We start from the raw sequence: 11,756 nt of genomic DNA, 5'->3' as shown, positions 1-11,756 counted from the left end.
AGAATTGATGCATAATTCCAAATAAATAGGTTATGATCCACAAAAAATGTAAAGAGGTTAAGAAAAATGAAACATACTGACAAATACATAGAATGAGATCCACAAAGAACTCACAAATAAATAAAATGAGATTTGTAAATAAAAGCTTTTTGAATAAATTACACTAAAAAGACGAGTAAATGTGTCTTTCGGCTTTCCATCACTAGTCGAACAGTTATTCACTACAATTATTTATGAGAGAGAAAATAATAAAAAAATTTTTAAAGCAATAACGCGAAAGGGGTATTAGAGGAAGAGCCACGCCCACTTTGCAAAAGTATAAGAGGCAGTAAACTATAACTGGCAACTCTTAGATAAAGATAACTGAACGATGGCCAACAATAGTGTCAATGTATTGGACAAGCAAACAGACGACAATATCTGTGCCACGGAAAATGACGACAATCAACCGGTATGAGACTTTATAAATAGGCTAATTATTTGTTAACCGAAGGTTTTGATGATGTTAAATTACAGCATCGAGGGAACTTATAGATGTTGCTAATTTAAAACAGTTAGCATTTGAGAATAACTAATGTTTTTATTTTATTTTTATTTTATTTTTTTTGTCTGTCTCGTGTTAACGTTGAAATATAGCATAATTCTTGCTGAATAACTGATGCTTACGCGTTGATCCGATACAGAAAACTCCCGGCATCCCTTTATCCAGAAAACTGTGCTATGCAGTTGGAGGAATGCCTTATCAAATGACTGCAACAGCCAAGGGCTTTTTCATGCAGATCTTTTTACTGGATGTTGTGAAGGTAAGTATGTAAGGACAGAAGCTGTGGTCTTTAAAAGCTGTCATTGATGACCATATAGATCAGAACCTCTAACATAATGGATGTCCTCTGTACAAATTCAGTTTCTTTTACACATGGCATCACTTTAATATCTATCTTATGGCTAACATATGTTAAATCTGTATGAGCAAAGAGGCTGCGTTATAAACATTGCCCATAAGATGTGAAGTATGTATATTAGGGAAAAACATTAGGTTTAAACTCTACCACACTCATTAATTTTGATAGTTAACAGGAAATCACCCTACACAATAGAAATATCAGTGTTATTAGCAGTCAGATGCACATATGACATTATATTTTGCTTTTTTGTAGCTGTGTAAATGTGTCAACATTCTGTACTTAATATAATGCAATCTGCTGTGCAATCAACTTAACGGAGCTTCACTTTCCATTAGAATATAAGCAGAATTCTGATATTTAAATTTTTTTTTCCCGTAATATCCTGATGTTCTTCTCCTTGTCTTATTTGATTACACTGATAATGTATTTCTATTGTCTGATGATTTCTAATGTCCTTTTGAGAGTGGTGTAGCTCCAGTGGTTAAAGATATGGGCTGGTAAATGTAAGGTTGTAGCTTCAAATCCTGTGCATTCACTTTCCTTGTGTGCTGTCTTGAGGGCTGTTTCTATCAGTTTGTGAAACACAATTACTATCTGATCTGTGGTTCTAAAAACAACTGAGCATTAATAAAATGCAATGACCTTCATAACTCTTCTGCGTATCTCTTCCTGAATTTGCATGTCATGTTTGCATGCCACATTCAACAGTATTTAGCTAAACTGTTAGCGCAGGAAGTGAAAGGAACATGTGAAAGGTCCTGTGAAAGTTAATGCATTTTGTATTTTAACAGCTTGGTGGGACATTATGTTACATGTAACTGCATTTTCATGCTACAAAATGTACAAAAATGGGGCACAGTGAGTTTTATCATTTTTAGGAGGAATTTTAAGAGAACCTGTAATTTTCTTCTATCAATATGTTTGTTATAGATGGGAGCTTTTTCTGCATCCATCATTCTCTTCCTTGGTCGAGCTTGGGATGCCATTTCGGATCCTCTGATTGGATATGCTGTGAGTAAGAGTGGCCGGACCAGAATTGGCAAACTTATTCCTTTGGTGAGTGCATTGGTTAATGTTAGACTGGCTGTGTTAAGCACTTCCTCAACTCTCTTTTAGATATTCACAGTTTGACCAGAAGCTGCTTATGTTCATATTACCAGTTGTGATCATATGAATGATAGCATACTCAAATGGATTCTTTTAAAAACTACTCTGTGCTCAACTTCACTCTTTACGTAGGATTGTGTTCACAATGCCACTTGGGGTCCTATCATACGTTATGCTCTGGTATACCCCACAGGACACCATGTCCCCTGCCTTCAGTTTCGGCTGGTACTTCACATGGTGCTGTCTGTTTGACACCTTCATGAGTGTAAGCCCACTATTACCACTACCTTCCCACAGTTAACTGCCGTTTTAAAGATTTAGAATAAAAGATGTTTGGCTGTTTAGGACATTTCCTGCATAGGGGGATTTTTTTTTATTTTTTATTAGAATATTTAATAATACATTAGAATGCAAATTCAGCATACACTGTAAACAAATATACAGTGTCACTATGATGTCGACCTCATAGTGATATCATACTGTACTGCAGAATTAAATACAGTCCTCAACACTGTAATTTTCAGACAGCTGTTTGTTTATAGCGTGTTGTATGATTCATAACTGACTTCTCTCTGTCTCATTCAGTGCTACCATGTGCCATATTCTTCCCTAAACATGTTTCTGGGGGGAATCAGAAGGATCGTGATTCAGCCACTGGTTACAGTAAGAAAATATAGTGTCAATAGATGATTATGTGAAAGAATTGCCAAGTATCTTATGTTCTAGTTTTTATGTTTTTATTGCAAAGTCAACAGTATTGAATCTCCACTGATATTGGAAATTATAGTTTGATAAGCAACTTTAAAAAATACATGTCAGTTCCAAAATGGACAGCTGAAAAGAAATCAGGAAAAATTCCCAGCCGTTCACACTGATTTAAGATTGCGATTAAAATAATTTAAATTACCTTAGTGCAGTGGTTTTCAACCTGTGGTCCGTGGCCCCCTAGTGGGCCGCGGTGGTATTGCAGGTGGGCCGCCAATTATTTTCTGTTCATTTCCAGTCCATTCTAGGGCTGTGCGATTAAAAGAAAACGTCCTAAAATCACGATTTAAGCGTGCGCATATGCCTAACTCCAGGTTCACACACTGTCTGTGATGCGCCTTTTTTCTGAGCCAATGTTGACGAATCAGAGCGTTCTCACTGCGGTAAAAGGCTAGAAATAAAAACGTGCGAAAATTATTCATGTCTAACACATGAGCATAGAGTGAATTTGTTAGTGAACAGGATGCAGTTTAAGTGAGAGGAGGCACGTTTTAAGTGTGCACACTCTCTCCTCGCAAAGCAGCGTGTATCTGAGCAAGCACGACCGGTTTTGTGACAGAGCAAAGGAAATCTGCTGCGAACAGAGAGATTCGCACTCGTGCATTATTTTAATGTGCTTTCGCGTTATATTTATGCGCTCTCACTGCTGACCGCATACACATACTGTATACACACTGCAAACACCTGAGGCACCGCTACAATTAATGAGCTCTATGAACAATGCATGGCAAAAAAGAAAAAAAGTCCCTGTATACAGGATTTTTTTTTTAATTTATTTATTTTGCCACAAGTCTATACATTTTTTTACATCTTCACTATAGTGATAATTTTGACTTATGTCTGTTCTAGAGATGTTACAACTTTTTGATAAAGCTCTGATTGGTTTTCTTTTGGAAATATGTTTCAAATTAATCCTGAATGCATTTATGACTGTAAAAGCACAATTGCTAAATTAATCAAAAAAATTGCGCTAGTTTTTTTTTTTTTTTGTCCATATCGCACAGCCCTAGTTTATTCAATAAATATAGTTTAAAATCTAGCTTCTGAGTACTAAGTTATTAACCCAACAATAGCGGGGTCAGTACATTTTTTTGAAGTGGGCCGCGCAAACATATGTGTTTGGTTGTGTGGGCCGCGAGTTGAAAAAGGTTGGGAACCACTGCCTTAGTGTAAACACCAGTATTGCACCCTTCCTCTATCTTTTCCATTCATATGAATGGCTGATCATTTAGAAATTGCTGTTAGTCCCTCATAGTATCAGAAATTCATGTCCTTGTGAACAAAGTTTTCTGACAATATACTCACAAGATAAAGGCCAATTTCTTATTATGGGCCACACCCAAAGTATATCCTCCCATATCTGCTAAATGGTTAAATGTTATTTTGATAATTTTTTTGTCAGAAGCTTCTTAAGAATCACACAATGGCATAGGAAGAATTAAAAAACTAGGTAGTTCAAAAAAATATAAATGGTGAAAATCTTTGAATTGATATTTGAATTTAAATTTAAGGAAGTAGAATAACAATGAACCAAAAAACTGGTTGGAGCCAGTAGCCTCATGGACAGAGCTCCAACATACACAGCAGCTTTGCCTCTGGTGACCTGAGTTTGATTGGCCCCAGGGTATTTTGCTGATCCTGTTACCCTCTCTCCGCCCCATGCTTTGCAGTCTGATCTGTATACTGTCCTATCCAAAAAAAGGCCCAAAATATAACTTTAATGAACTGAAATTCAAAAGACATTCAAAAATGCAAAAAAATAAAGCAATAAAGAAAAGCAAAGAAAAAAAAGAAGAAAACTTTGAATGTTGGCTAGACAAAATCTTGTTTGATTGGTTTGAAAAATGTTTAAAAAGCTTGGGAATTTGGACGTTTTACAAACAGAGAGAACAATAGGTCCTGTTATCCATGATGATACACTTCCTCAGCGAAGAAACATCCTTTCTCCAACATTTTTTTTCTAAGCCAGAGATAGACAGAGAGAGAACTTGGATATATGGGGCATAACTTTAACTGAGATCTGTTTTCTGTATAAAAGAGAAGTGAACTTTGTTCCCTCTCATGATACAGGAATGGGCATGGAAGTGTTCGCTACCCTGGCAGGAGCTGCCATTCAGGGACAGATAGTGGGGGTGCACCATGCCAAGAGGACACAAGTCTGCAGTTTACTGAATGGCACGGAAGGGTCTTCTGGGAACCACACAGACTCACCGGATGGCATATCTGCCAGTCTACAAAATATAGTGAGGCATAGAGAACATCCTATTACTGCATATAGTGGAATTTGTTTAGTACTGATGTTGCAAAGTTTTAGCTGATTTGTCTTTGAATTTCTACAGAGAAGAGCCTATTTGACTGGAGCATTAGTAATAGGAATGCTGTACTTCCTGTGCTGCCTCGTGCTTTTTCTTGGAGTGAAGGAGCATTTGGGTAGGTCCAAATGAGTTAACATGAGCTAAAATGCTAACATCTGTTGTTTTGTGCACCACATGTTCTTTCAGTAAGTTTGAAACACATACATATACACTGCCTGGCAAAAAAAACACCAAAAAAAATAAAAAAATAAACACTTGCTGTTTGGATTTAAATAAGCAAATATTTAAGAGTTTATAATTGCATCGTTATTGCAGTGATTAACATGTTTCTTAGGTGTTATATGTTTGCCAATAATTATTTTATTTCTTAAAAATATCATGCCAGAAGACATATCTCATGGGTCAGACAGCGGGAGTGCTCCCACTGTCAATACAAGCTCTCTGCCAAAAATGAATGCAACTCTTGATAGAAAAAATCTTTGTGACTTTTCATGGTTCATTTCAAGGTTGTAAAAACAATGACAGGACGAATGCACACCGTAATCAAAGCTAAATGCAATCCAACAAATGATTAGAGTGTACTATGTACTATGCAGTGTATTTGGACAGTTTACTTAATGCAGTGACTTCAAGACTATTATAATGACTTGCATGTGTCTACATTTCATTTTAGCCCCTCTAAGTAAACTGGACAGTATAAATATCCCCTATCTAACTGGAATGAAGATGGTGGTGAGACACACTCCATATGTGTGGCTTGTATTCGGCTTCCTATTTGCTTCACTTGCCTTCCAGGTCAGAAGTTTTTCTGTTCAAATTATGAATGAATTTTTATGGTTGTTAAACATAAAAATAGCATGTTTATATTGCCTTGAAAGATGGTCTGTATGATTTCCGATATTAGTCACAGAGTGGATATAAATTAAATAATTAAAAAATATGTATTTTATAAAGTATGACAGTTGCATAATGATAAGATTATTTGTTTCAGATGGCTCAGGGGAATTTCGCCCTCTTCTGTACTCATGCAGCGAATATGGGAGCATATTTCCAGCATCTTGTTCTTATATTACTGGTGAGGGATACTACAATCACCTATTTCTCCCTGATCTGATCCGTAAAAATAACAAACATTTTTTTTGAATGATCTCACATTTATGTTTCAGATTACTTTTAAAATGTTTTTTTTTTTTTTTAATTTTATTGTTAGTTTCAGGCATGTAATCTTTTCTTGTGCAGACATCAGCTACAATATCCATCCCAATGTGGCAGACACTACTGGTCAAAAAAGGCAAAAAGACCACCATATTCATCGGCCTATCAGTGAGCACAACTCTTTATTTCTAATGAGATTATTCATGGCTACACAGAAAGGAAATAGGAATGCTATAACAAGTACATTATACACAGCATATATACCCTTTCTCCTCTTCTCTGCAGGTATATATCCCAGCTCTAATTGTGATATCCCTAGTGAAAAATAATTTACCCATCTTCATTATTATGTCCATGTTATCTGGCACAAGTCTGGCAGCCCTCTATCTACTCCCTTGGTAATTAAACTCTCATGCAATCTCTCTTTTATGGTTAAACCCATCGCTCCACCAACACTTATTCCAACCAGTGTTTTTCTTTTGCATTATTGAACAGTTATCCTAACCCAGATGGTGGTCAGCTGGGAATTAGTTGTATGATATGTTCATCATTATAATGTTGTGTTGATTCAAAATTACATCATACTGAAATTAGATTGCAACAGAAACTGAAACTTATCAGTCCAGGCAACCCTTTTCCAATTTTGGTGAGCCTGTGCAAGTCATAGCCTCAGTTTCCTGTTCTTAGCTGACATGAGCGGCCTGTTTCACTCTGTTTCAAGGTTTGATGTGTTGTGCGTATCAGAAATGTTCTTCTGCATTCCTTGGCTGTAACAAGTGGTTATTTGAGTTACTGATGCCATGAAGTTCAGCAGATCATATTGACATTATCTACATACCTATATGCATTGAGTTATATATATGCATTAGATATATGCCTTAATAAATAGTTGAACAGGTGTGCCTAATAAAGTTGTCAGTGAGTTATATATATTTGAATTTGTATATGAAACATCATACTGTTTTAACCAGGTTATTTATTTATTTAAGGTCAATGTTGCCAGATGTAGTGGACGATTTCAAAGTCAAGAACCCATCATGCCAGGATCTAGAACCATTGTTCTATTCCTGCTACGTTTTCTTCAACAAATTTGGAGGAGGCATGTCTGTTGGAGTCTCTACTTTGGTGCTATAGTAAGAGCTTTCTCCATTCAGATTTTTTATAGTTGGTGATACAGGTGTTGAATCCAAAACAATTCAGCACTGAGTGAGAATAAATGGCAGTGGAAGGGATGTGGGTGCATGCCAACATTCATTCATTTTCAAACATCTGTGCACCGCATCTTTTTTTTTTGAGTCCCCATAAACCTACAGCTTCTGTGATTCATTCATGTGAAAGCTTCATGTGATGTTCTCCTTCCCTATCTCTTCAGCTTTGCAGGATACAAGCCTGGTGCTTGTAAACACAATCCAGAGGTCATATACTCGCTGCAGGTGCTCTTCGCTCCGGTGCCAATCTGCCTGCTGCTCATCGGCATGGTGATTTTCCGCTTCTATCCCATCAATGAAGAGCGACGGAGGAAAATCCAGGATGCATTAAGGAAATCAGGGTATGTGTTTCCGTCTGTTTTCTTAGAAGATTGAAGGTCCTGATCAACCTGAAGATTTTTATTCAGTTCAGTCATGTGACATTAATGCTTTCTACAGAATTGAAAAAAGAAAATAGGACAGAAGCAATGCTCACATCAAAAAGAGCATGCTGGTTTTTTTTTTTTCTTTATCGCTCGCCACAACTTCCTTTGACACAGAAGCAACTTCTTTTACGCTGAAACCAAAGATTTGTTTACTTCAGCGGAAATTAAAGCAAAATATGTTCAGTGATGTCACACTGTATTTTAGTTTTGCATAAGGTGCTTGACAAGTTACAACAGCTGTAATAACTGTGCCATCATTGTGTGTTACCTTTATGTACACAGGACAGAGACCGGCTTGAAAGGAGAAGAAGAGCTGAGCCTTTGAAGTAATCTGTGGCTTTCACTACTTTTGTAACACTGCTGAACTGTTGATCATGAACATGCTTTGTTTTCAGCTTAGTGTAAAGGCTGCTTCTTTGTGCATTGTGAATATTTAATCCTGCTTCAGGAGACCTCAACCCCATTTAGGAGATGCAGTAATCATAAACACTTATATCAGGTCAGGGAGATCTTTACTAATGAGCTGAATTACAGTAGATGAATAAAAGAGACACTCAGATCGTGCAGTGCTACTGGGCCCCTTAGGACTAGAATTGAGAAACATTAGTGCACTTAAGGGTGCAGTGTGCAATTTCCACACCATATAAAGACAAACAGATACTCCTGCCTCAAACCCATATTAAGCCAGTGTTGCAGTGGGAAAAGTGTTTATATCAACCAGTGAATAAACCAGGAAATGGTTTACTGATAACTGTCTCCGACTGTTACAGTTTTTTTTATTGCTAAAAAGTTTTAGGCTATTTGAGGCAAATACAGTGAAAGCATTCATTCTATTATTCATTCGTTCAGACCAAGTCTGCAGAACTGCAAGCTCATTATCTGTCCTTGTGTTTAATTAACAAAAAACTGCTATTTAAATGCCACACTTAATTAATGATTACTTACATCCTATGGCAATGTGTGAAAACATTACATGATACAAATAATGTAAATCTACTAGGGCTGTTAAACCGCTTAATCGTGATTAATCACATCCAAAATAAAAGTTGGTGAACACATAATGTATGAGTGTGTAAGATATATATGTAATATATATTTATATATAATATAAATCATATATAAACATGAATATACATGTAAATATTTCTTAAATATGTGTATGTATGTGTGTATATATATATATATATATATATATATATATATATATATATATATATATATATATATAGGGTACACCAATACATTGTGTAAACACAAACTTTTATTTTAGAAGCTATTAATTGCAATTAATCAATTTGACAGCCCTAAATAATACCTAATTTGATGATTTAGAAATTAAAACGCAATGTTTTTAGCAACAAAAAAATTTTTCATCCTTGCATTTCTGTTACAGTACTTTGTAAATATACAAATATGCACACATGTAGTAACAAATTCTGCTGTAAAGTATCATTAAACAACTCAAGTCAGCGATGATTCAGTTCAGTTCAAGAACAGTAAGGCTCATCATCTGTGCATCCACACTGTATATACAGTGTATTTTTGTACATACATGTGAATGTGAGTGCTCAGACAAACTCCTGTGCACTCCACTCCACACTGAACAATCAAAAGATACAAGATAGTAGTGTTTTACATTAGTCATATCCATGTGTAGTTAGGCATTTATATATCATTTTATTTTTGTGATTTCAGTTCCTATGCAAAAGTTATTATTATTTTTATATAAAAGTTATATTCGTTTTGAAAGAAGTGTTTGCTTTTGCAAGACATGTGTAATGTTTTGCATTTTGAGTTTTGAGATGTTTTGTGTGTAAAGTTTAGAGAAAAGGAGCCATAGTTTCAGAAACTAGAAGCAATTTTAAAATGAGTGCAAGTTGGGAGAGTTTGTTTGTAACAGAACTTTTATTCCACAATGGTAATGACGATAATAATGTAAAAGTGTATTAATAAACAGCAACGTGCAAATATGTGCATGTGCATGGTCTTTTTTTGGGCACGGCGCCCCCTTCTGGTCAATAGTCCGATTAAAAACGTGTTGGGTTATTACATACATTACCTGCTTTCTGGAATCGCCCGCTGATGATGTTGTAGCCTAAATAACAAATGGTTTATCAGGGGCCTTTATGCTGGGATGTTTCAGAACTTACTATTTCATGTATATTTCATGGATGCACTGAAAAAAAAAAGTATGCTACTTTTATGGGACTTTTATTATTGGGACGATTATTGGGGAAGTCGTGGCCTAATGGTTAGAGGGTTGGACTCCCAATCGAAGGGTTGTGAGTTCTAGTCTCGGGCCGGACGGAATTGTGGGTTGGGGGAGTGCATGTACAGTTCTCTCTCCACCTTCAATACCACGACTTAGGTGCCCTTGAGCAAGGCATCGAACCCCCAACTGCTCCCCGGGCGCCGCAGCATAAATGGCTGCCCACTGCTCCGGGTGTGTGCTCACAGTGTGTGTGTGTGTGTGTATATGTGTTCACTGCTCTGTGTGTGTGCATTTCGGATAGGTTAAATGCAGAGCACAAATTCTGAGTATGGGTCACCATACTTGGCTGAATGTCACTTCACTTCAGGAGGTAGTGGGACAAAACATGAAGGTTGCTGGTGGGAATGGGACCAGATAACATATATTTCTACGGGTGTGGGACTGAAAAAAATCCCACGCAGGTCTCTAGTTCACGGAAGGGGCTTGTGGATATGTGTTACTCCAGTCACCCACATTAGAACACTACAGATGAAATGAGTGTTGAGAGAATGTTATGTAACAGGTAGTTCACAATGAACAGGAGACTGCGGGATTCATCCTTTTTTTTTTTTTAAACGTTGCTATTTGCTTTTTAAAATAATAATTGTATTTTTCTTTCACTTGTGCATAACAAATTGAACGGGTCACATTTGTCATCAGATGGATTTATATTAAATTAAAGCTGCGGTAGGGAACATTTGACGCTCTAGCGGTTAATAAACAGAACTGCTTGCGTCTTGCGGAAGAACATCGTAGCCGGAACTACTTCTCTCTGTTTATGTCTATGAAGAATCACAAAGGTACTGGGTTACTCCGCCGCGGTACACCCGAAGCAATCTAAAAATAGTCAACAATATAGTCAGAATATAAACACTTTTTATAGGTGTACCCTAGTGATTCAGGACAAGCTAAAAACACGGTTTGGAAAATGGATTCATGGTGTACTCGCTTATTATCTTCATTTTTTCTACATTTTGAACACAAACAAAGTTACGGACCGCAGCTCTGATTGGTTGTTTTTTACCGGGAGCGCATTACTTTCTGCAAATGGCAATAGGACCACTGGGAGGAGCCAGAGGAGCTTGAATTTTTTTCACAGATCTGTCTCATATTCTACTGTCAGGATATAACGACAGGTTTAATAAATATGTAAAAAATATTTTTTTTACAAAAGTTCCCTACAGCACCTTTAAGCCGCGGTTCCACTGCTGGAACTTAAGGATCTAAATAAAGTTCCGTGTAAAAAAACAAATTGCCTCTTAAGCACTATTCGGACGGGACTAGTTTTCTAAACTACGTTTGAGTTTCGATTCTTACCACCTGACGTCTGTGATTTTCATGTACCAATTCGGACGGGACTAGTATCTCCGTGTTTATTACAGAGGTGGGAGGCTCTGATTTGTGCATATGGGCGTCACAGAGATCACGCGCTCTGTATGCGTGCATTGCATTCATTCAGAATGATTGCCTTAGTATTATTACACAATAAATACTAAATCGCTAGTATAGCAAAACCATGTTAATGTGTGGTTCCTTTAGTTTAACTTGTTTTCCTTTTTTTTTATTAAATGTAATTAAAACATTATCTAACTGAGTACATAAATGAACGTGAGTAATCTTACCTG

At 36.6% G+C, this 11,756-nt stretch overlaps 1 pseudogene; it reads left to right on the top strand.

Annotated features, from left to right (window-relative positions):
* The first annotated feature begins 334 nt into the window (after positions 1-334).
* On the top strand, positions 335-8,943 carry LOC113094633 (sodium-dependent lysophosphatidylcholine symporter 1-like; annotated as a pseudogene).
* The last annotated feature ends 2,813 nt before the right edge of the window (positions 8,944-11,756 follow it).

Source organism: Carassius auratus, unplaced genomic scaffold, assembly GCF_003368295.1.
Source record: "Carassius auratus strain Wakin unplaced genomic scaffold, ASM336829v1 scaf_tig00215414, whole genome shotgun sequence".
Taxonomy (NCBI): Eukaryota; Metazoa; Chordata; class Actinopteri; order Cypriniformes; family Cyprinidae; genus Carassius; species Carassius auratus.
The sequence above is the reverse complement of the archived record's forward strand: the minus strand, read 5'-3'. Positions and strand labels throughout refer to the sequence as shown.